Source organism: Caretta caretta, chromosome 21, assembly GCF_965140235.1.
Source record: "Caretta caretta isolate rCarCar2 chromosome 21, rCarCar1.hap1, whole genome shotgun sequence".
Classification (NCBI taxonomy): domain Eukaryota; kingdom Metazoa; phylum Chordata; order Testudines; family Cheloniidae; genus Caretta; species Caretta caretta.
In genome coordinates, this window is record NC_134226.1 from 7,975,361 (window position 1) to 8,001,077 (window position 25,717).

General features: G+C 47.8%; 1 protein-coding gene across 4 annotated transcripts in view; it reads left to right on the forward strand.

Moving 5' to 3' along the window:
* The first annotated feature begins 2,901 nt into the window (after positions 1–2,901).
* PIK3C2B (phosphatidylinositol-4-phosphate 3-kinase catalytic subunit type 2 beta) overlaps positions 2,902–25,717 on the forward strand; it is a 74,965-nt gene continuing 52,149 nt past the window's right edge. For 2 of the 4 annotated variants that reach the window (XM_048826359.2, XM_075122020.1), the window contains exon 1: positions 2,903–3,252. The gene's annotated coding sequence lies outside the window, so the exon portion shown is untranslated. Of the gene's footprint in view, positions 3,253–24,001; positions 24,070–25,717 lie in introns of those variants that run through there. The other 2 variants (XM_075122019.1, XM_075122018.1) reach the window with 2 other exon arrangements.

The window sequence follows — 25,717 nt, forward strand, 5'->3', positions numbered from 1 at the left end:
CATCAGGAAATTAACAAAAGGGGACATGGTATGTGGACGACAGGAACATTAGCTGGAATAATTCTCCTTTAGTTTTGGCTGGCCTCCTCCAGGCCAAATAGGGCTATCACAGGGAGCCTGGCAGAAGGAATGGAATCAAGCAAAGGAAAAATTAGACTGAATATGTGAAAGAAGAAATCTGTTACACAGAGGCATCATTTCCCGGAGGGTAGGAGTGGAAGCCACATCATTTGGGATATTTCAAATTATTCTGGATAAAGTGCTAGGAAATAAACTGCAGAAAACCATCCCATCCTGGGGAAAGGATGAGTAACTAGACCATTTCTAATGGGTCTGATGTCTCTAGCATCTCTGGCCTCAGCAATAAGAATACTGACCTAGGGAGCTTTAACAGCACCATGCTATAACTAATCAGCTTCAGTGTGGTGTAGTGGGAGGGCTAAAGTCAAGCTATAAGGCTAAAGGGCTAAAAGGCTAAAGGGCTAAAGTCAAGTCGAGTAAGTGCTACTCTTCCAACATTTCGCAAAAAGAAAAGGAGTACTTGTGGCACCTTAGAGACTAACCAATTTATTTGAGCATGAGCTTTCGTGAGCTACAGCTGAAGTGAGCTGTAGCTCACGAAAGCTCATGCTCAAATAAATTGGTTAGTCTCTAAGGTGCCACAAGTACTCCTTTTCTTTTTGCGAATACAGACTAACACGGCTGTTACTCTGAAATCTTCCAACATTTGCATTTCTTTCCTCCAATGCAATTGTTATCTTTCTCCATTGGGGGGCAGATTTTACCAGCAAATTTTTTGGATTATTAGCTGCATGGAAGTAAACACCTTTTATTGAAAAAGTCACTAAGGCAACAACTTGATGTGCAAACCTTAACGTTGGGTGCAAGGTCCGGGGTATAAAATTATGACATTCACTATGGGCTTCTATGATTTGGTTTTCTCCCAAACCTTTTAGAACTGTCTGTAACTGGCCTTTGTGAGGCAAAACTCTGCTGCAGGGCTGGTTAGTTCATGAAAGATTCTTTCCTATGTGAAGAATCCATCATTATTGTTAATCCCCAAAGTGCTGTAGGGTTAACATGGTGTTTGACCAAGTGCTTAAAAAGACAAGGCGACAGATTTGCAAAAGTGCTCAGCTCCCAGTTAGGAATCTAAATCTAGTGAACAGATTTCCAAAAGGGCTCAGCAGCTCCCACTCAGAACAACAACTCAGGGTACTGTGCCCTTCTCAGAATCTCCCATTTAGATGCCCAACTGGGAGCTGTGGTCTTTGGAGAATCTGGTCCCACTTTTGGGTGCTGAGCATTTTTGAAAATCTGAGCCAAGGTTCCAACAATTTTATAGTCTAACTAGGAGAGTGGCCCAAGTTTTAAAAGTACTGAGCCACCACAAACTCCACTGCAGTCAATGAGAGCTGCCGGTGCCTTTGAAAATCAGGCCATTGCAACTCAGGAGGGGGGGACAAAATCAAACACACGGCGGTACAGAGGCAGCACAGATGATGAGCTGAGTGTGGGAAGGTGTCTTGGGAGACTGGAGGAGGAGCAAGGCGCTTGGAATAACCAGATGGTGATGTGCTGACCCCAACCAGCCCATAAATCAAAGGGGCTTGTGACAGTAACCTCAGCTGGCCTGGTGGTGAGCTCAGTGGAATAAATGTCCAATTTGTTATGATCTCATAGGGTGAGTTTAATTCCTGATGTTTGAAATATATATTTTTAAAATTAATTTCTGGTGAAAGGTCCCAGATTGACAGCCCTGGAGTAAGGCCCATCTCTTAGTAATACACACAGCATGTCCGGCACAAGCAGCTTCAAGGCAGGTGTCCTCCACACTTCTCTGTCATGTGCTTCTAGGCTCCCCAAACCTGGGGACCCTCTCTAGCTCTGAATGGCAAAGTTGGGTCTCCATGTTCTTGGCCTTGCTGCTGAGACTGAGGTTGGCAGTTTTGCCCCATGGGTACCATTCAGCTAGAACTGGACAATACTTTTATTATATGAAATTACAGATATTTATTGTAGTCTCTAACACCTCATCAGTGGGGAGCACTTTGAAAATTAGCATGGTAGTTTGGACTCTAAAAATGTTGTAATTCTCCAAGCCTCAGGGGAAAAGACAGAACTTCCATCGTACCTCTGGGATGGTCACCTGTGTGTCAGTGAAACAAAGGACAAGTGCATGTTAAATATAGGGACGTAGTTTGTTCCTGAGAGACAGCAACCCACAATGTGTTATTCATGTTGCAAAATCATGCACCCCACTAAAAGCACAGATTTGTGTCACAAGGCAGGATCCTGTGCATGGTTACTGCTGAAATACAGAACAAACTGAGAGCTCTTAGTCATGTCACATAATGGAAGGTGCTCAGATACTACCGTGATGTGGGCAATATAAGAACCTGTACAGAATGCAATAGAAAGTACACTCCACAGCATTGCCAACTCTCACTATTTTGTCATGAGTCTCACAATATTTGGTGTTTTTCTTAAAGCCCTAGTTCCTGGATTCATGTGAATAGGTGAGAATCTCAGCTTTTATTTAAAAAAAAATTAAGTTTAATGGATATGACCCAAGTGCACTCTGAGGGCTCAGAAACAAATAAAATGAACCCAAAACTTAAAAAAAAGAAAAAAGATTTGCAAACTATTCTCATAATTTTTGAGACCAGATTCATGATTTTTTAACTCTGGGGTTGACGAATCTAAGACCCCTATTACCCATGGAGAAGGGGGTGGGAAAGAGGAAGGGAGGCACTGGGTTTAGGGAGCTGATTTGCCTTTGGTTGCTTCAGAGAGCAATCAGTGTGCTTGTGGCTGGCTCTTTCAAAGCAAGCTTTCAGGGGTGCAATGCTTGAGGTCTCCAGGAGATGGCACATCCCTTTTCTTCTCCTCTTCTCTATTGTCTTCCCCTGGCTGCATCGCTTTCTCTCTCTCTTTCTGTGCCTAGTTCGCTTTGCTCTGTGGGGATTTTGCAGTCTGATGGCTTCACCCCTTCCTGCCATCTACCATCCGAGGAGGGACGCTTTTCTGCATTTACTCCTTTGATTTTATCTGTCCCACAGATGCACAAGCATCTATTCTGGACAAGATCACACTGAGGATTTTTGGAAGAACCATCCACAGGAGGAAGAGGGGTGTGTGTGTGTTTGTGTGTGTGTGAAAGACCCAGAGGGAGGAAGAGTAAGAGGGAGCACACAAAATAATACACGTGCACTATTTTCACAGCCCAGGAAATCGCAGAGCGAACATCAGGTAAGAAACTGACCAGCGGCTGCTCTCGGGAGTGGAACTGGGCTGGAGGGGGGACGTGAAATTGACTCGGAGCTGTTTGACATTGATTAGGCAGAGCCTGGGATTAACATGGGGAAGGAATTTCCCGTTTGAAAAAATGGAAACATTGAAGGTGCAACAATACAGGGAGAAGGAAAAGGTTCTTCCACTGCAGTCCCAGCCGTAGATATAATGTAGCAGCAAAAGCCAGAAGTCGGTAGCAGGTTGCTGGAGGAGGGGGGCTGTTGACTGATCCCAACTGCAGGGGAATGTTTGTGGGGGTGCAAGGCAAATCCCTGGTTTATTTTAACCTCCTTTCCTAGCTGCAGGGCGTTCTGAGATGGTTATTTCAAATAAGTGAAACCGGTTTTTATTTTAATCTCCCCCCCACCCTTCCCCTTTTGGAGTAGCGGGGAGCGGGTCTTTCAGTGGATTTAACATGTGACTAAATGGCCAGGATCTCCTTGGAGACATTTGTTTTGCATTCCAGCCTCCTTCCAAGGCTCTTTTTGCTCCCAGCAGAAAGAAGGGAAACCGGGCCACAAAAAATAAATACATTTCACAACAAAGCAGAGCAGATCCTGGTATCTTCCCCTCTGCTGTGACTTTTCCAGTTGGCAGGATTGAGAAAATGTTTCCCCCTTTGTTAAGATTTTTCTTTTTCCTATTTGCAAGCAATAAAACAAGCCTCCAAGGAGTGGGAAAGTGCATGGCGGCCTTGAAAGAGGTTTAGGATTTGGGATCTGTTCCTGTATGTGATTATATTTTTTAAAAGGTGATGTGCAAATACCAGGGGAATTCGGCCCCCAGTAGGGAACTTGTAGAGTTCCATTCCTTCTTGAAGTCTCCCATTGGTTAACGACACTCGTTTCTGTAAAAAGAAAAGGAGTACTTGTGGCACCTTAGAGACTAAATTGGTTAGTCTCTAAGGTGCCACAAGTACTCCTTTTCTTTTTGCGAATACAGACTAACACGGCTGTTCCTCTGAAACTCGTTTCTGTGTTTATTTTCATTCTGGTCCCCTGTTGCGTGACAAGACTGTTTGTATATTACATTTAAGGGAGACATAAGGAACTTATTTATGCATTGTATGTATAGACTGCTTTATCTGTAATGTATATGGATCCTACTGTAAGCCTGGTTAAAATGATAATCAGCATAGCAAAATCCATAATGAAAGAGACACTCTTGCTTTTTTCCTCGTAAAAAAAATCATACCTGCCCTATTAAGAGAAAGTTTTGGTGCTAAATTGGATCATATACAGAGTTATTGTGATTCATTTCCTGTGTGCAGTCCAAAAAAATCAAGCCCAGCCTCTCCCCCCTCTCCCCCCCGAACTGTAAACCCTAAAAATAATAGCAAAATAAAACAGGATTTTGGGAGAGCTGGATAGTGCACTAAATAATCGAATCGAATGAAAACAAAATGTTGGAACTTGACCATTAAGTGTACAGTCAGCCTGAAAAAGTTGCATTATTTTTATTAGCCAGACAATACAGCAATCTGCATCAAATTATAAAGTTGCCTGTCAGCAAAGATCTTAGTGGTAGAGCGATCAAGCTCTAGATTTTCTGTTCTATTCCATGATGTCAATCTCCCCCTGCTGCTCCAGATTTCTGCTGGGTTGGAGCAGGGTGTATATATGTGTTTCTCCTAACTCACAAGGGGCATAGATCAGATTCCTTGTGCTGCTCGACAGGGCTCCTGTTCTTAGCCTGGGGAAGGAATGTGTGTATGTGTGTGTTAGATATTGCATTTTTAAAAAGAAGGCACTTGTCATTTTATTGATCATGTCACAGTAAACTGTGATGTTTTCCTGCTTTTGGAAAGGAATATCCTAGGCCCTGCTCTTGCAAATTCTTATGTATATGCTTAATGGTAAGCACCAGGATTTAATGGGGCTATTCATGTGCAGAAAGGTAAGCATGCGCTTAACTGTTTGCAGGAGCTATGCTATAGCAAGCTGATATCAGTGTGATCCGATAAATACAACCTTGCTTTTTAATATCAACCGCAGTGTAGCTATTCAAGAGAGAAAAAATGTGATTGGCAAACCAGGCTTTCTAGCCCCACCAATATAACAGGGCAGATGAACACTCATTAGCCACCTTACTGTGAATGGATAATGTTAAACAAAAGGCAAAGTGGGATCAGGGAGAACATCAGCAGAGCTTCTGGGTCCTAAAAGTGTCTGCCTTTGGCCTTGTACTTCTGTGGGCAGCCTGTAGAACAGACCCTCCCCCCCGTCATATGTTTATAGATAAATAGATCAAGTTTGTGTGTATAATCTGAATACCGGTAATGGATACATTTGTGTGTGTGTGTGTCACTGTAAGGTGTGCTCCCATCAGCTCCATACATGTAGTGGGCCAGATACTCTCAGGGTGTTGTGCAGAATTCCTGGGGCAGCAGGTAGGGGTAGGGGTGGGGGCTGTAACAGTAGATAGCCAGGCAGCCTCACCCTCCTTACGGGGAGCATGGAGTATGCTAATGCAATGTACCATCTCAGCAGCCTCCCCTGGTGGGATAGGCAGGGTTCTATGGGGCACCAGCTGTGAGCTAAGGATCTCCCTGGCAGAAGCCCAGAGGCTGGGGGTAGTAGGGTCCTGCCCTCCTTTGGGATGAAGCCCCCTGTAATTTACCTATGTCAGCATCAGTGCATCTGGCCCTGTGTGTGCACACATAATACAGAGTCCCTCTAGGCCTGCTCTCCTCTCACTTACACCAGTCTTGATCAGGAGTAACCAGTTTGAAACTGAGATGAAAATCCTCACTGTTATACACAGAGTGGGCCTGAAAGTGTTAGGAGATGGTCCCACTTACAGACCGGAAGGCGGATTTTCCTCTTATTTACCCTTGATGTCAATCGGGTGTAGCTGCATCAAAGCCATGGAGTCACTGGTGTAAATGAAAGGAGAGCGACCCCCGATTGGTTTCTAGCAGCTCCGTTTGGTCTGCACTTGGCGCAGCATTGCTGATGCATAACAATGTGTGTCCAGCCCTTGGCCAGGTTGCTCGGTGTGACTTAGGCCTGGGATGTCTGAAGGCACGTGGGGATTGTGCAGGGTCCTTGCCCCTGCAGCCACCATCAAACCCAAGAGAATCATGAATGGTTTAATTGTTGAGCATTCTCCAGCTGATTTCTGCTGAAAGAATGAATGTGCCAGGGAGAGGTTGACTAGCGCAGTACAAGCAGGAAATGGAGATTGGAGAACAGCTGAAGGCACTGTCTCTGTAACTGTGGTTTAAACTTGGCTTCAGCTGATTTTTCTCACACTCTTGCCGTGACTAGATCTGTCTGGGTCTAGCTGTGCCACCCAGCTTCAAAATTCCCTTTCCCAGGCCCTTACCCTGGCACCGTGCTAACTGCACAGGCCTTTCCCCAGGGCTGCAGAGGGGTGATGGTATTTGCAGAAACTTGGAGAGGGGCGGGGTGGGGGGGGAGAGAGGGAAGGAAGGAGTACTGGCCAACTCCTACATCACTTTCAGTGCTGCCCAGCGGTAGTTCCTCCGTGGGATGCCGCAGGCTGCTCTGTGAGGTGACTCTATAACCCAGGCAGAGAGGATAAAACAATCATTTCATTGGCAATGGGCTTGTGTTACTGGGGGGTGGGGCGAGATTTTGCAAGTACCTTTTTCTTCAAGGGTTGTGGGATGCTTTATTTGGGGAGAAAGAACTCCACCTGCATAAGGACTGCAGCTGTAGATTCACCTTACAGGGGTGATCCAGGAGGATCCACCAGATAGTGACTTCCAATGCAAGCTCCTTCACAGGATACATCGTCCTTGCTAGAAGTGTGTAGGAAAGGATCAGACATCCAAAGGCAAGGAGGCACAGTGAGCTCCAGAGGGGAGCCAGGGAGATAGAGATTATGTTTATAAAGAGGAGAGAATTCACTCTCATTTGTGCTCAGGGAGAGGGAGGAGCAGGCCTGAGAAGCATAAAGCACCAGCCTTCACCTTGTGGGCTGCAGGTTCTATCTATCCTACAGCACCGAGTCTGAGTAGCCTCATTCCCAGCAGCAGACAGTAAACGCTGTCCCCAGGGCCTAGTACTGGCAGAGTCAGTAACTGCAAGTGCACCAGAGTCCAGGCATGAGTCAGTCCTGTCTTGCTCAGAGCTGCCAAGGTTTCAAACCCCTTGTAGGGGAGGGAACAGGCCTGCAAGGTGCACCCAGTTTGCAGCTGCTGCTTGTGTCAGGTGAGCTCTTCTGGCTCTTCCTGGATGCCTGTTCTTAATCGGCACCTGTTACCGTGTGGTGCTGGATCAGCTATGTAAACATGCTTCTGGAGGGGGGTGTAGCCCAGATAGCTAATGCAACTGCTTGGGAGCTGTTTACAGTTCAATGGCTAATAGCCTTTCTGTCCTAAGCACCTTCTGAACATTCAAGGACTCGGCTCTATCAAAATCCAGAGGGGCTCTGAGAAGGGATACAAGACTGCTGAGGGCTGCAGAGAGTGGAAATACCATTGGGGTATGTGTATGTGTGCAGACAGCCACACGTAGATCTGATTTATTAAGAGTAATTAGGGGTAAGGGTGACTATTGATGTATCAGAACCCAGCAGCCAACGTGCTGAGCTCCTCTGAGAATCTGTCCATACACATCACAATCGCAGCTGAGCTGTCTTGAAAATCCCAATCTGATTTTGAGTGCTGATCACTTGAGAATCTGGCCCAGAGCTCTTTTGAGCCTCTGCCCCCCGGATGTGCCCTTTGCCTGAGGCCACGGTCGAGGGAAGGGGCCTTCCCCAGCTGTATGAATTGACATATGCCGTGGAGCTACAAACCAAACTGAAACCCTTGCACAGGAAATGGAAGTGGGTGCGTTGCAGAAGGTTCTGGCTTATCGTGGGCTTTCAGACACCAAGTGTCATTGCAGCACCAGCGCACTTGAGGACAGAGATGAGAGACCACCAATGTATAGAAAATGTGGAAAGGGGGAGAAGGCCCCGTTTCTGCTGATTCTAGCCAGGCCTGCCCCATGACAGATTGGACACCTTTGAGGTCTTGACGTGTCACGTTTGCACGATGTGCCACCAGGCTCCTGGGGCTGATGTACCCCAGTGTAAATGGAGGCTATGTAAGTTAAGGTGAAGTCACGGCTCCTCTTTTGCACTTGCTCCCTTCCTTGCAAGGGTGCAGAGTCAAACTGGGGGGAAGGGAGGTTCAGAGGGAAATGGGCTTCGCCTGATCCCCATCGTACTAATGAGGGGCTTGGCAAATGGTCCCCTCCTCGGCATTCTCTCCTAGGCTGCAGTAACCTGATCGCTATGCAGCAGCATCTCCCTAATGCAAGATTAGGTTCCCCTGTGCTTCCCATCCTGCTCAGCACATTGCACCTTGCACCTGTCTGTGCAGCATTCTGCACCTGTGCAGCGCAGAACTGACCTTACCGGGGCTGAGTGGGTGGGCAGAACATCCAACATTCCCAAGAAGCCCCCCAGCCCACCGAACAGTAGGTGAGATGGCCCTCTGTCTAGAGTTATAGGTTTGAAGGCCAGAAGGGATCTTTCTGATAATCTAGTCTGACTTCCCGCATAACCCAGACCAGAGAACCTCCTGCAGTGACTCCCACATCCAGCCCATACCTTGTGATTGAGCTAGAGCATGATTTTTGAGAAAGGAGTCTTGTCTTGACTGAAAGCCTTCCAGCGATGGGGCCCGGAAGTTGTATCTTCTAGTAGTTACAGTGGTAGGTGGCATAAGCCCCCATCTGTGCTACAAAATTGAGAGACCTCGTAGTTAGAACTTAGTAGGGTCTCCCCTGAGTGACTGACCTAAACCATATGATGGACCCTCACCACAGCAGGAGGTGGGAGACTTGGACCGAACGTGGGGCTATATATAAATATAAACCCTGCTCCACCTGCCTAGTCACAATTGCCCCTCACTCTGCTTTCAGGCTTGTTTGGCTTTGATCACAGGGAGCTGCTCAGTTGCAAGGCCACTGGGCGATGCAGAGTCCAATCCAGATGTGCTGGAAGCCTCCCATCTCTGTCTATCCATCGCTCAGGGGTTTCCCGTCCTGTCCTCACCAGCTACCCACCTTCCCGCAGCAGGATTTCCTCCCGAGGGTGGAAATGCGTAGAGAAATGATGGAAGAGCCTGTGTCATCAGCAGCTCCACATCCTGCCTGCCTGATCCAGAGGGCCTCGGACTGAATTGGACTCAGCACCGCTATTAATAGGAAACATCGTGCCTTAAAGAGGAAGAAACACATAATGCTCCAGATTGGAGGCAAACTGCTCTCTATTCCCCGGGCACCTTCCCGTCAGCGTGCATATATAGCGCAATGCAGGAGAATATCTGGATTGCTTTAGCATAGCACAGTTCCCAACGGAAAGGTCTGATCCTGCTCGATGTCAGCACTCACAATGCCTCGTGGCTTCAGAGGGAGCTCTACACCTTGCCGGATAGCACACAAAGGCCTCCGGCTCATGGCAGGGAGTCTAAAGCCATGGGCCAAGATTTCCAAAGGGCAGCTAGTGATTTTGGGTGCTCCACCTGAGACCATTTAAAGGAGCCTGATTTTCAAGGTGCTGAGCACCTGCCCTCTGCAAATCAGGTCTGTTATAAGGTGTCACAAGTGGGGCCCTGAAAATCCCTGGTCACTTTTGAAAAGTAGGCCAGAGTATGTAGGGCAGAGGGAAAAGGTGTCAGGGACACGGGTGGGTCAGGGGATGGCTGCTAAGGCTGGATCTATTCCACACTCACGTGAGCCTCTGAAATGTTGTCGTAATTCATCGATTCAGAAGGTTTCCTGCAGTCCACAGAGAGATGTTGTCACACTGGCAATTAGCACCTAGATAGCTGCAGTGATCAGTGCTGTTTAAATAGCTCTGCTAGAAACTGACATGAGGCAGGTGGCCCTGTTGCAGATCCTGTTAGTTTCACTGTTGGAGAGGGATTGTGCTGGGCAGGGCCCTTAGAAATCTACAATCATGCATTCATTGATCAGTGGACACAGTCAGAATAATTGAAGCCAGAGCACTGTCCAGTAACATGGGCCCCACACACCAACTGGGGAAAAATGGTTTGTACAACTGGTCATTGGGGTTTGCAAAATCTAAGTTCTGTTGTACGTACCAACAGCCACCCTATGCGTTTTCAGTGTAACGGTGCTCATCTCAGAGAAATAGCTCTGTGTAGCGAAGCCCGTTGGCAACAACCAGCTGCAGGCAGGCCCATCTCTGACCCAGTTTTGAACAGGGGCTTACCACTGAGACGTTCCGGGGTGTAGCTGGCCCCGAGGGGTGGTCAGGAGTGTACAATTTGTTGGGAGGAGAGCTGCTCGGAATTTCTTTTTTGCTGCCAAAAATCTGGACCGAAAGGAAAATTCTTTCCTCTCCACTGACATTTTTCTCTCACATTTTGGTGTTTTCATTGAAAACTGATTTGTATTCTTTGTTTAAAATTTTGGTTGCCAGAAGCGGAAATGTTTCTATATTTGGGTTTTTGTTTTTTAAAAAAACTGAAAGACTTGAAAAATGTCAGTGAAAACCCAAGAATGGACAATTTTTAGGGTGAAATTCTCCTTTTTGTTGCAAAAGCCGTTTTCTGTTCAGTATTCGGATGGAGAATTTTTGACCAGCTCCACCCCCAAGTCCTCCAGATGTTGTTGTTATTGTCCGGGGCCCCCTTCATGTAGTTCAAATCATTCCTTACACTGGATGTTCCTTAGACTCCCTCTCTTTGCTCTCCCCATTCAGGGCCTGACCCAAAGCCCATCAATGGAAATTTTTCTTTTGCCTTCCATGGGTTTTGGATCAGGCCTTCATTTCCTCTCACCTTCCTGCCCCCCTCCCCGACTCCCTCTGTCTCTCTCCCTCCCACCCCACCCTCACAGTACACCTCTTTTTGAGCCAGAGGTGCAACTTTTCCATGTGTTACCAATACATAGGGTGACCAGATAGCAACTGTGAAAAAACAGGACCAGGGGTGGGGGGTAATAGGTGTCTATATAAGAAAAAGTCCCCGAAAACGGGACTATCCCTTTAAAAACGGGACATCTGGTCACCCTACCAATACATGCATCCCACTCTCGGTTGCAGATGAAATGCAGGGAGTATGTAAGCAAAGGCCACCTGGGCACTGAGTGCTTGCCCTGCTAAACAACACTCACGTTAAACTACAGGCCTGGATACATCTCTTCCTTGAAAGCTCCTGCTATTTATTTGTTTATTTCCTTGCTTGAGGGGACATTCCGGCAGGAGGTCTGTGAGCTGCTCCTAGAGTGTTCAGATGTCCCGATTTTATAGGGACAATCCCAATTTTTGGGTCTTTTTCTTATATAGGCTCCTATTATCCCCCACGCCATGTCCCGATTTTTCACATTTGTTGTCTGGTCACCCTAGCTGCTCTGGCTGTAGCAGACTGCTCTGTACAAGTCAGATCCCCCTCTCAAGGTGCTGTCCCTGTCCTGTGGCTTTTCCCACAGGGCTTCGCCTTGATCTATGCTTAAGGCACCAGGCTAGGTCTCAGGAAATCTGTGGTCACTTCCTGGCTCTGCCTGTGTGACCAGTTAGCCTTTGCTTCAGTTCCCCATTTGCAGAATGGGGAGAATTACCCTTCTTTTCTCCCAGCCTGTGTCTACTTTGATTCTAAGCTGTGGGACAGGGACTGCTTCTTACTATGCATTTGTGCAGTGCCTAGCACACTGGGGCCCTGTTCTCAGGTGGGGTCTTTACGTGCTACGCCACTCCTGTAATACAAATAATATGACTACTAGTGTCTGTCCCACGTGAACCTAAGGTTATCTCGCATTCCCAAGCCCCAGAGATGCTGAATCAGATCCGGAGCAGGAAAGTATGGGAAATGCTGCCTATGCTAAAGGAGCAAATCCCAGCAGGTTTAGCTGGGTCCTTCACTTCGGGTACAGATGGTTGTGAATCTAAATGCCCTCCACCTTGGAGGGAGTTTGGAGCTGCTCTTTGGCTTACAGCCCCATCACTAACTCTGAGTCTCTATCCCATGTCAGGGTTCTCTGGCTGGTGGAGAGGCGTTGTGTTCCTGCTTGCTCTGCTCCTTCGCCATTCTCCAGTTATTCATATTACAAGAGACTCTAGAGACTGGAACCCCATTGTGCAAGGTGCTGTACATGCACACAGTAAGAGGCAGTCCCTGCTCTGAACAGCTTACAATCTAGATAGATGAGCCAGACCAAGGAAGCATTCCCTCTACACACACGCGCAACGTCACAGGTTAGGTACCGAGAGGTGAAGTGACTTGCCCAAGATCACAAAGTGAGCAAGTGGCAGAGCTGGGACTAGAATGTAGCTCTCCTGCCTCCCAGCCTGGTGCTCTATCCACTGGGCCATACTGCCTGCGAGAGGCCTGCCCTGGGAATGACCCTTATAGATGCAGTAGTCAAGGCAGAATGCCGCCAGCTCCAAGCTGCTGGCTGGGAATGAGGCTGCGCGGATGCAGTTCAGGTGGGTGTTGTAGGATAGCTGGAAGCTGGAGCCTGATGGAAAAGGCACTGGACTTCACCTTTTTCAGGCTTGCTCCTCCCTCTGTCTGGTTATAAATGGGTGTGAATTGTCCCCTCTTTATAGGCATAGCCTCCATCTCCCTGACTCCCACAGGCCTCCCTCCGGGGCCTGCTCTGCCTCCTTGACCTTGGATGTTTGATGCCTTCTCAGATGCTTCAAACGTTTCTGCCTCTGAACAGCAGCTGTGGGAGAGGGGAAAGCCCACGTTGCACATCGCTCTGCAAGCATCCAGGGGCTCTCTCCAGGCAGATGTGCCTGCCTTGACTCCCCCTTCCTAGCTAAGCCAACATGAGCATCGTCTCCCAGTCCCTACACCAGAGCCTCCACCCGCTGTATGTGCTGCATCTGCTCCAGGGCTGAGCAAGAGGGGTGGGGGCTCGCTAGAGAGTTCACTCGGCTGTGAATTCCCACAGATTTTTGCACAATTTTCTGCTTGGTTCCCCTTGTCCCTCCCCGGAGTGGAGCAGGCGGTGCCCAGCTGCTGGGAGCGGAGCGGGCACACAGCAGGCTGTTCGCATTTGGGCTGGTTTAACCCTTAACGTGTGCAGATGCGTGTCTCTGTACCAGATGGGTGACACCCATCCTCATCCCCCACCCCCTCTGATGCTCATCTCTTTGGACAGGGTTAAACTCATCCTCCCTGGTTCTGTGCTGTCTGACCAGGAGCTGGGTTGCTTGGTAAACCGGATAATGTCACTCCGGTGGCGATCCCACCTCTGCCCTTCTGGCTTTGCTGCTATTCCAGGGACGCAGCTATGCGTTGCCCCCCCCCCCCCCCGGCCCCCTTCCCCCCCGTGGCATCTCCGTAATCCCCACTGGAAGGCAGACATGCCATGGCATACAATGGGATCACTAATGCAGCAGGTGCAGCTAGCAGGGTGTAAAGAAAGGCTGAAAGAGAACAAAAGTGTCTCTCCAGTCCTTTTAAAATTGTACCTGCCATTGACCTGGCCCCATGCGCTTGGATACTATAGGTGGGGGGGGGAATAGAAAGTCCTGAAATAGAGAGCGTGAACACAATATCTTTGGTGGGATAACAGCTCCTAATGCTTTGTTACGATGCACCCACATTCCAACCACAGACAGCAACTGTGAGGGGGGAAAGTGGCTCCTGGTTGGGCTGATTGATAGCAAAAGGGAGCATGAGAGGAAAATCAAAGTGAACGTCGAACAGGCCATAGGTCTAAAGAAATGGGGTGATTCTGGACTTTGGTGATGGGGATTTAGAACCATTTACCAGTAGGTCGCTGGTTTGAATCCAGGATCATGTTGGTGGCAAGCAAAATTATTTCCATCGGATAACTGTGGGGTGAGCCATCTGGAATCAGCTTTGCAGGTGTCGGTCCAATTCCCATCTTCACAACCCCCCTGCCCCCGAATTTCTAATAAGTACATTATGGAACCAAAGCCACTGCCATGACTGCTGGCCGCAGAGGGAGCATGTCCCTCTTGGTCATTTTCCCCGGCAGTGCAAGGCGCAGGCGTATTGGCAGAAGGTGGTGTGGGGGAAGTTTGCCTTGCAGCCATCTGTGCTGTACCTGAGGATAGCTAAGCAATGGTTCTCAACCAGGGGTAAGTGTACCCCTGGGGTACACAGAGGTCTTCCGGGGGTACATCAACTCCTCATCTAGGTATTTGCCAGGCTACATAAAAAGCATTAGCAAAGTCAGTACAAACAAACATTTCATACAGACAATGACTTGTTTATACTGCTCTGTATACTATACACTGCAATGTAAGTACAATATTTATATTCCAGTTGATTTATTTTGTAATTACATGGTAAAAATGAGCAAGTCAGCAATTTTTCAGTACTAGTGTGCTGTGACACTTTTGTATTTTTATGTCTGATTTTGTAAGCAAGTAGTTTTTATGTGAGGTGAAACTTGGAGGTACGCAAGACAAATCAGACTCCAGAAAGGGGTACAGTCATCTGGAAAGGTTGAGAGCCACTGGTCTAGAGGATGTCAGTACCCAGGGCTGCAGATCTGGGACCTCTAATCAGCATGAAATAATTTCTCTGTAAATCTCCTTGCAGGACATGTGGGAGAGGACTGACTCTTCTGAGACACCCAAGATGTAGAAAGGAAATGCTCCTTTTGGAGCGTGTGTGTGTGTGTGTGTGTGTGAGACAGAGAGAGAAAGAGAGAGAGAGGAGTGGGGTGTGTGGTGGTGAACTTTCCCCTCCGTGTGTCTGAAAGGCCTGCTGCTCCAAGCCATAGGGCTGCCTCCTTGTGCATCACACCAGCTGTGCAAAGCAATCAGTTCAGCCATGCATAGCAAAGAGAAAAGGGGGCTGGGCCTTTCTTCCCCCCCCCCCCCCGCCCCGTTAGATTTTCAGCATGGTTCTGTCTGCCTCACTGCCTCCCCACCAAGCCCCTCTGCCTATGCCCTTGGTCAACCCTTGAGGGTATCTGTATGTTAATTTACAGTATCATGTGTGCTAGGAGGAATCCATCTGCACGCAAGGGGATGGGGGTAGGGTCTGGATGGTCCCCTGTGACGCGGCGCTGGGTGGCCAAACATTGCTGTAGATCTGGGTGAACCATGAGCAGCGAACAGCTCATTAGACAATTCCGCAGCCCCTTGCTCCATTCGCTAATTACCTACAAACAGACTTAGGGTCAGATTTTCAAAAGGGCTCAGCCCCCAGCAGCTCCCGCTGAGGACAATGGAGAATCCACCCACCCCCTGACCCGTGCACAGCGAGAACAATGCGGGCTGCTGAGGGCTGCACTCTTTGGAAAATCTAACCACTTGATTTTGACGCCACAAATGGTTCATGCCGATGGGTTTCAGTCTCGGAGTCGCTATTCGCTGCCTAAATCACATGGTATGGTCTCCGCTCCCTGGATTAGACATTTCTACCAATAATAGCAACCTCCCCAGTTGCACTGGATAGGATAAAAAACAGATATCCTCATGTTTCAGGGCTAAATTGACCACTAACTGAGTGGGGTCAGGAAGAAACTTCCCATCTGGGCAGTAAGAAGAAAAGGAGTACTTGTGGCATCTTAGAGACTAACCAATTTATTTGAGCATAAGCTTTCGTGAGCTACAGCTCACTTCATCGGATGCACGAAAGCTTATGCTCAAATAAATTGGTTAGTCTCTAAGGTGCCACAAGTTCTCCTTTTCTTTTTGCGAATACAGACTAACACGGCTGCTACTCTGAAACCTGTCATCTGGGCAGTCTATTCCCTAATGCTCCATGAAGAGGTTTCATGAACAGCTGGTGCTGGGCACTATCAGAGGCAGATACTGGACTGCATGAATCATGGGCCTGATCCAGCATGGCAATGTTATGGGCCTGATCCAAAGCTTGTTGATGTTGATAATGGAAAGACTTCATTGGATCACTTAATCAGGTCCTATTTATGTAGCAGCCCTGTTGGGGGAAGTTCACTTGTAATAGAAAGGCCAGTAATAATAAACGCATCCCTGCCCTGTGCATTCTGTGGCAGGCCTGTAATGGGCCAGATGGGAGGGCTGAGTTTGTATTCTCTGACTGGCAGACAGAGTTTTCATATTTCAGGGATCCCTTGGGCTGGAAAGGAAAAGTCCCCATTAACTGCACTTTGGCAGCAGCATCCCCTTTGCTTTCAGTGCCCTTGGTTTTTGCTTCTCAACCTGTTGTTGTGTTCAGCAGAGGCTGGTGCTGGAAATGAAATTTCCCTTCCCTTGGGCAAAAAACCATCAAACACTTAGGTCTCGATCCTTCTCTATTAAAATCAGTGAAAGGGTTGGTTGTTTTTTCCCGTTGACTCAAATGAGATGGGGATCAAGCCCGCACTTTTCTAGCCTGGTAGCAGGTGCGCTTCGTCCGAAGGGTACCAGGTATGGTTATCGGCCCAGCACTTAGGTGTGTTTCAGTTATTGTATATGAAATAATAATAATACCTACTGCTTACCAAGCATTTTTCATCCATAGATCTCAAAGCACGTTAGTATCAATATCCCCATTGTATAACTGGGGAAATTAGCTGTAAGCTCTTCCGGGCACGGACTGGTCCTAGCGTGATGGTGCCCAGTGCTGAGTGGAATGTTTGTTATGTGCTATTTTATATTGCACTCAATCAGGGAATTGTAAGTGACACCAGTTCATTCCAGTTTAACAACCCGCTCATAAATATACATGTTCAGTAGCTTCGAAACCTCAGTAAACATGTTATTCTTCATAATCAGCTGGTACTTAACAAACAACTGCCTTTTATAGCATAACAAAGAGCCTTACACCTGCTCTCTATACAGATTTTGTACTGGTAGAACTATTAGCGAGGATGATTTTTATTTAGTTAGTTAGCTAGTTAGTTTTTTAACTGGAATAGTTATCAGTACAGCCCGTAGGGAGGACGCCGCTACACAATTAGAAAGATGCCTCATACCAGCATAGCTCATTCCGCTTCCTGTACAGGAATAAGCTATACTGGTAAACGCTTTTTTATGCCAGTAGAATTGCATCCACGCTCAGGGAATTGTATTGCTTTAACTACACCAGCGTAGTTGAAGCGGTACAACTTCTGCATGCCGACAAGCTATGATAGACTTAGTTTAAAGCTCCAATGAGTAATTCCTCCCCACCACCCCCACCACCCCGGTGGCCCAGAGCAATTGCATTTGAATTGCAATAAGAATTCTAAACATGAAGGGCCAAGTTCATCCTAGATACAAATGAACAGAACTCCATTAATGTCCCTGGAGTTGCACTAGTTCACACCAGGACTGGATTTGATCCAAAATGTTTAAAACCCAAATCAACGTAAACATGTTTTACAATTTTTCAGAAGGGTTTTATTGTTCTCGTTCAATCGTTTATTGTAATCGTTAATTGTCATTGTTCAATTAAAATCCCATATGTTTGTTTTCAGACTCAATGCTGCTGTTGAAAACCACCAAAATTCAGGCCTTGAAAGATGTGATTTTGAAACCCCACACTAAAGTCTCCCATTCCTCTCCCTTTTCCTGAGCCTGATCTGTTTAACCATGTATCTTTCCAGGGGTTAAATCTACCTGTGGGTCTCTTTAAAAATGCCATTGGCCATTCTGACATGGTTACACAGGAAAGTGCATTTTAAGCTCTTTTTATTGGCCTTCTGGGCTTTGAGCCTTTAGGGTTCATGTTTTCAAGATCTTCCTCACAACCAGGAGGGCTAGGAGCTCCCTTTTCCCCTAAATGATAGCTGAGAGTCTCACCTAAATCACATGACTCCGGGCACTGAGGATTTAAGAGAAATACCAACTATTGCAGGAGTCATGATAAAATCGTGAGAGTTGGCAACACTAAATTTGGAGACCTTCGACCAGGGTCCTAAGATGCTGAACTTGCAAAGCACTTGGGCGTGCGCTTAATTTTAAGCATGCAAGTAATTCTACTGAAGCCCAATCTGACCCCTCATTGCTATGCTTTGTGGGCTCAGGGCCTTGCTCCTGTTAACAGGCTTGGTTTGTCCCACACCATCTTAATGAATATTTGCAACATGCTTTGTTCATGTGAAGAGCTGGATAGCAGCATGGGCTAGTTTGTCTTTATCTCCCAGTAGTCTTTCGTCAGAGAAAGTTTAGGACTAGACCCTCATGGGGCATCTCAGTAACGCTGTGCTTGTGCTGCTGATATGAGATTCAAACCTAGTCGCTGGGCTTGGCTCTGAGCTGCCGGATGCCGAGAAGGAAATGGGGTTAAACTTTAACCATAAGGCGTGGGAGGGATTTCAGTGCACAGGAGTGAATTTCACCCTAAGTACCTATCCCTTCTCAGCCAGGCCACAGGCCTGCATGGTAATATGCAAGCACTGGGGAGCAATTCTTTGGGAGGGGGCACAGAAAGTGTTGATTTAAAGACTCTCCTAGATCTGACGTGACCCTGACAAATGCTAGGAAATTCAAAGTCAGAAATCTAGTCTTTTATTGTTATTTTTTTTTATGGAGGAAAAATTGTTCTTCTCTGTTCCTTTGCATTTTGGTTCCAGCTCCTTTCACTCCTAGGCTGAGACCTCACCAGCCAGATTTCAGACCTATGTAATTTTTTAAATAGCTTTTTGGGAGGAGAGAGAGTTTCTAATGGAAATGCAGACGGATGCTTGCCTAACTGGCAAAGAATAAGCAAGGCAAATGACAGGCTTTTTCAGCAGAGCTGAGACTTGGAGAGAACAAATGGAAATGGGAGGTGGAAAAAGACCTATTAGATTTTCTAGCCCATCACTTCGGCAGTGCAGAACTTGCTTGAATCTCTAAGGCATTGGCTTTCCATGGGGGGCAAGCAGGGGAGTTAGTGGAGGAGGAGCCAGCTCCCATGTCTAATGGAAGCCAATCTAGGGCCACCTTCTTTTAAACGATGAGATCTACCCCTATGCAGAGGGCTTTGCTCGCACAAGACTGAAGCACCGCTATGCTGAACACTTTACTGGTTCTTAGGCCTCACTCTGGCCCTCTGTGCAGGGGTGAATTTCACCGGCTCATGGTTGGCTTTTGAAAGCAGTCCTCAAATACTTCATTCTGCTGTCTGTGCTTTGGAAATCTGGAAAAAGACAGGTTTCAGAGTAGCAGCCGTGTTAGTCTGTATTCACAAAAAGAAAAGGAGTACTTGTGGCACCTTAGAGACTAACCAATTGGAAAAAAACAACAACCCCAAACCCTTCAGTTTGGGTCTGTAGAAATGTTTCTGTAATTTTGAAATGTTTCATTTTATTCGATAACTTTTTATTTAGATTTTTTGGATGTTATAATTACCTTAAATTTCAAAACAAAAAGTCATTTGGAACCAGAAGACTGCACTTTTTCATTATATTCATAGATTCCAGGGCCTGGAGGGACTGGTGTCATCATCTCGTCAGATTCCCTGAAGAACACAGGCCAGGGGACTTGCTCAAAACAATCCCTTTTTGAACTAAATAATTCCAGACTGAAACACTTGGACAATTTCAAAATGTTTTGCAAAAACATTTTCAAGTCAAAAAATTCACCAGAACTGACCCTTTCCTGTGAAAAGTTTCGGTTTTGATGAATCAGCATTTTCGGATGAAAAACGTGTTGTCAAAAAAATTCCCAACTAGCTCTGCCCCAGAGCAATGTATGAAACAGGAGAGGGGGCCATATGTTTCTGCTGTGAGGGCAGGTGTGACTGGGTTGAACCCACCTTGCTTCTTTCAGCAATGTTTCCTCTCTTGATTCTTTTTGTGAGATCTCACTGGACCTGATCTGAAGGCCAATGAAGCCACTGGGAGTTTTTTCCACTGAGTGCAGTGGGCTTTGGATCAGTCCCCCCAGATTTGTCCCATACTGCTGGGCCTGTGCCGGGCGTCTTCAGATAATACTAAGCACTGCTTTAGCTGCGGTCTGGAGGGTGACCAGGAAAGATGCTGAGGCAACCAGAACACAGATGGTGTTAGAACAGTTTTTTGTGTGGCTTTTCAGTTCCCTTTATCCTCTGCTGTTGCCCACACACATGTGCATGTTGCTTTATACAGGGCTCCTCTCACAGAATGGCAGACACTCTTACACTGATCTTACTAACCCGGCTCTGCATTTGCTTATGACTCGGCAGCAGAGGAAAGCTGCTACACAAACTATTTTAAGAAGGCATCCGTAGAAAGCCACTGGAGTCTGAGGAGCTGGGGGGTACGGTCTTGGTTATGTCACATCCCACATGATCCTCTTCATGGCCAGGTTACTGGCTGCAGGAGGAAGTTTATTCTGCATGTGGCATAGCCTAGCTCTATGATTTCAAGTGGGTTTCTCGAGGGGTTGCTGTTCTCTCCCCTGCTTCAACACCAAGTCGAAGTGCAGGCAGTTCATCGCTGCACCTGGCTGTGACTCAGAGGACCGCTCCAGGCAGGTTTTAGCCCCGACTTTCTGACCACTGTATCCCACTGTCCCCTGCATAGTCATTCACACTGTGCTTCGCCTGTAGCATATGTGCCTGATTGGTGCCACCCCACAGCCTGGGAGGAGGGCGGGCCGCGTGTGTAATGAGATCATGCTCGTCCTCCAGGAGCCCTTACCTGACAGCTCTACAACTATTTGCATGAAGAGACTACCTGTAGTCAGTGCTCGATTTGTAAGGAAAGAGGTGCCAGGGCTCATACAATTAGGTGCTGGGACTCAAGTCATTTTTTTACATTCATAACTGATGCTGCAAGCCCAGAGGTGCCGGGGCTCTGAACTGCCAAGCCTAGAGGTGCCAGGGCTCAGCCCTGCTTATAGTGTAACATCTCCCTCTCTGCTACACACCAATTATGAAGGTTCCTTTACCTCCCCACTCACCCAGGATACAACTGATAGCGAAAGCTGATGGAGTTTTGCCCATCTCTTATTCAGATCAGCATCCAGACTCCTGGCTGCTCATCTGACACTTCTGAGCCTGGCCCGCTTACTGTTTCAGAAATGTTCAACTACAGTTGGCTGAGAAGATGTTATTTTCCTGTGAAAAACAGGGACAAAACAGACTTTTTTGGGTCAACATTTTTCTTTGAATTTTTTTCAGGTTTTCACCCAAAAACTCAAAAGGCCGAATTGTTCTTCGCTATAAAATTGAAAACGTTTCAGTTGCCAAAGCTCCAGAATGTTCCGTATTCCAGAGTTGGCAGCTGGACTCCTGTGTCCAGTTCTGGTGCCCACAAGTGAAGAGGTTGATAAACTGAAGAGGGGTCAGAGAAGAGCCATGAGAATGATTAAGAAAACCTGCCTTACAGTGATGGCCTCAAAGGCTCAATCAGTTTAGTTTAACAAAAAGAAGATTTAAGGAGTGACTTGATTAGTCTATGACTATCTGCCTGGGGAACAAATATTTCATAATGGGCCCTTCGATCTAGTAGAGGAAAGTATAACATGAGCCAGTTGCGGGAAATGGAAGCTAGACATGTTCAGACTGGAAATAAGGCATACATTTTTAACGGGGAGAGTAATTAACCACTGAAACAATTTACAAAGAGTTGTGGTGGATTCTCCCTCGCCGGCAATTTTTAAATCAAGATTGGAGGTTTTTCTAAAAGTTCTGCTCTTGGTATTATTGTGGGGCAGGTCTCTGGCCTGTGTCCTGCAGGAGGTGAGACTAGATGACCACAACGGTCCCTGCTGGCCTTGGCATCTAGAAATCTGTGATTTCGGTTTTTTGACAACCCCCTCTCTCCCCAAATTGGCAACTGAAATGGAAAATTTTCATAGTGAACTTTTGTTTTGTGGAAAAGCCGTTTTCCATTTAAAAACAATATGACAGAAAATGTCTGAGCAGCTCTGCACTCAGCGGCACGTTATGGAAAGAAAGGACTCTGGCACGTGGGCGGCAGAGGGAACAAACAGACTCTCTGAAACTCATGCAGCGATGGGATAATCTAGCGCTTGTGTGTTGGGAAACAAGCCCTCCGTCAGGAGCAGGCGGTGCCTAGCTCTGTGTCACTGACTAGCTCACTTCGCCTGTGTAGCCCACTCCCACGCTGGCAAAGGTGTTGGGGTTTCAATATCGCTGTTGTCATCGGTTCTCATTACCCGCCTGATTTTGATAGACCTCTTCAGTGGCATGGCGTTACCACAGGCCTGGGCAGGCTGTGGAAACTGAACTCCGCTCTGACACCCTGTGGGGGTCCTTCTGGCTCAGAGCTGAGCCGCACAGGACAGGCCCCGCATGTCAGGGAGGCTCGCAGTACCCGCACTCTAGATAAATGACAGTTGCGGTGGCTGAATGCCCCTCGGCACCCCTTAGCTGTCCTCACAGTAGGAGTGAACTGTGAACGGCAGCCCAGGCAGGGCTTCACAGCGTCGTTGGCGCCTCTCATGCTGTAGTCATGTGTCTGTGGGCTTCTTTGTTTAGGCCACAGGGAAGGCTGACCACCCGTGGTCAGCTCAGCGCAGTGCCGGCTGGCCACCGATAATTCAGGGGAAATCCTGCTGGAGCGTCACTCACCACAGCAAGGGATCTTGTGGGGACAGGGCAGGCTTGTCTGCCACCCAGGGAAGGCTTAGGTACATGCCCAGGAAGCTGCTTTGCTCAGCCCGCGTCCGTCGCAGGGCACTGAGAAGCAGGGTCCAGGAAGGGGAATGAGGCTGGGTTTGTGTATTTTACCTGGGAGTCTGCACATGCTCTTCCTTTTCTTTCTCCCTCTCTTTATAGCCCTTCTCTCCTTCTCTTCTTCTCTCATCTCGGTGCACCCGCCTGCGTCATAGGACAGCACAGACGACACTGAGCTGCCACCAGGACGGGTTCTCCCCGCCCCCGCCCCCCCCACACCCATTCCACTTTCTTTGCTGCAACTCTTCATTCCAAGCTTCCCCCTGACCAGAGTTTGCAGCGCCTGAAATTCAGACCATGTCCCCGGACTGCTCCCACGTATCCCTGATACCTTGGGCATATGGTCGCTGCCATTGCCAGATTTCCCCTCCTCCACCTCTGGTTGCTTTTCAGGAGCTCTAAGAGGAGTATTTCCAAGATGTGACTTCACCGCTGTACTGGTGCGTCCAGAGGGAGACCTCTCCTAACCTCATCCTCCCCGTCTGACGCAGGGTGTGAGATCATTTCAGTCACTGCTTTATATTTTTTGTTGGTTTTGTTTCCTGCTGACGTTTGGCCCCCTCTTCCCATTGCTGCTAATCGCTGGCTGGCTGGGTTTCTCTGGGCAGAGGGAGCGGTGCTGTGTTACTGCCTCCTATTCAGACGCTCCGAGCTTGGCACCCACAGAACGATGGTCGCTTTGTTTCCGATGCAGATGGCAGCCAGCCCCTTTTCTCAACGCAGTCTGTTCATGTTAAAGTGTGTGGCGCTCTGGTTGGCTACTGGGGAGCAGGCTCGGGAGCGGACCCCTCTCATTGAGAAGGGCATCCTGCACTGGACCGTTGGATCCCTTGAGCCTGATTCTCTTCTTAAATCATGAGTAACTCCACTGAAGTCAATGTAGTTACACCTACTGGAAGTGAAAGGAGAATTGGGCTTCTGTTCCTCCTAGAAACCCCATCAGCCTGAAAGGAACTGACACTGTGACTCCATGATGCTGCCCTCTTCTCTTTCAGAGGGTGGGCCACATTTGCAGCAATGGAAAGCTGAGGTCCAGGTGCAAGACATGTGCATGCAATTAGCAAGATTGCACATGCAAGTGGCCCAGGTGCCTAATGCCCTACCTGCCTGTCGGCTCTGTTGCCTGATGTGTGTGTGGAATTGCATGTACATTTTTATGTGCGCGAGCCCGGAACAGGCCTTTGCCCTCTGAAGTGGAGCCGCTGGTATTTGATTTTACTGAATTACGCTGCAATGAGATTTTCAAGAAAATTTTTCCTCATGACCCTGAGGAGACCCAGGGAACAAAACATCAATCCTATGGGGTATGTAGCTGTGAGAAAGTGTCTTCCATACTACGGAACCATGGATTTGGAGATGGGGACCTGCTGGGCTTGCAATTGGGGAAGCTGTAGGTGCTACATTCCCTCTATGCTGGGCTAATTAGCACCTCCAAAATGAAACTCATTGCTGTGGTGGTATACTGCGGGCCAATTTATATGCAGCAGAAATGGGATGTAGTTAAAACTTGGATGATAGTGATGTAGAATGAAAACTCAGTATTGTTCCCAGGCTTCTGATGGGCACATTGCAATAAGAAGACTGTCTGTCTGTCTCCAAAGTGGTCAGGAATTGGTCTCTTTTCAAATGGCTTGCAGCGCTCTCTCACCCCATAATGAGCACCTCCACCTTCCAGTGGTTCCATCACCATGTCCTCGGAAAGGTGCTGGGGTGGTGTGGCAGGGACAGGGTGACACACAGGGGAATGCTCTCCCATCAGAACGTGCCCATCCCATGTTACCTTCCAACTATCCAGGTCCCATTGGGTGGGGTGCGGAGTGACCATCCTGTGACTCACTGGCCCACCCAGCCATGAAAGCGATGGTTAGCCATGAAAAGGGGCATAATATGTGCATGGATTTTATTCGCTGGAGTGACTCATCCAGAGGCTCAGAGCTTTCAGTGATATGGTTTCCTATAATCCATGACAAAATAGTGTAACAGGTCCTAATTGTCCATGTACTCTACATCTTCATGGAAGCAGTGGAGACAGAATTCAGATCTCCTGTTCCAAAAGTACAGGGCCCTACTGCTTTCGCAAAAGGAGAATCTCTGTTAGCTAGCAGCAGTGTAAGGTTTATGACACACAATTGAGGATCTCTGATTCCATCCAGTAGAAGTTGTGTGGGCACACTCTCTCTCTCTCTCTCTCTCTCTCTCTCTCACTCACATTCACTCTCTCTCTCTCCCAATTGTAATGTATTATCTGCTTCTCCCCGTGCCCCAGAAATCAGGATAAAGGGAAAAATATCCAACTCTCCCTTTTCAAACTGTACTAACCTACCCGCAAATGCTGTTCCTTGCAGAGCTGTGAGAGTGTGGATAAAGAGCAGCTCTATTTCATAGTAGTCTCTCTGTTAATGATCCTCTGCCTTTCCCCTTATGGAAATCAAGAGCTAGACTCCCTCGACTGGAGAGTGAAAATACTGACCTGGCCGTCAGCTCCAGGGATTAAAAAAGCCGGACGCCTGTGTCTCCCGAGGTTTGGTCTCACTCCATTCTGCTGTTTAACATCCATGTAGTTATTTATTTTGCTAAGAAGGGAAGAGGAGGTGAAATATCCTTCCTCTGAGCAATGTCGTGTTGGCCAGCAGAGACCTCAGCGGTCTGCACTTCTGAGACCAGAGTTCCAGGGCATCAGATCAGTTGGAGGAAAAGGGGAATCTGGCTCTGTGCTATAGAGTTCTGTGGTCACTGTGGTTTAGATGTTTTGGGCTGGGGCCAAGAAGGAGGAAAGTGGTTTGCATCTGACTTCCCCCCCGGCTCTTTCGCCTCCTTCTTTCACATCTGAACTTGGGAAAGTAACTTGTGTTTTCAAGGCTCTGCGATCCAAGGAGCACCTCGTGCAAACTGCTCAGCACACTTGGGAGCAGCCTGCATTAGCGACGGGCTTTGATTAGTCTTGGTTGACAC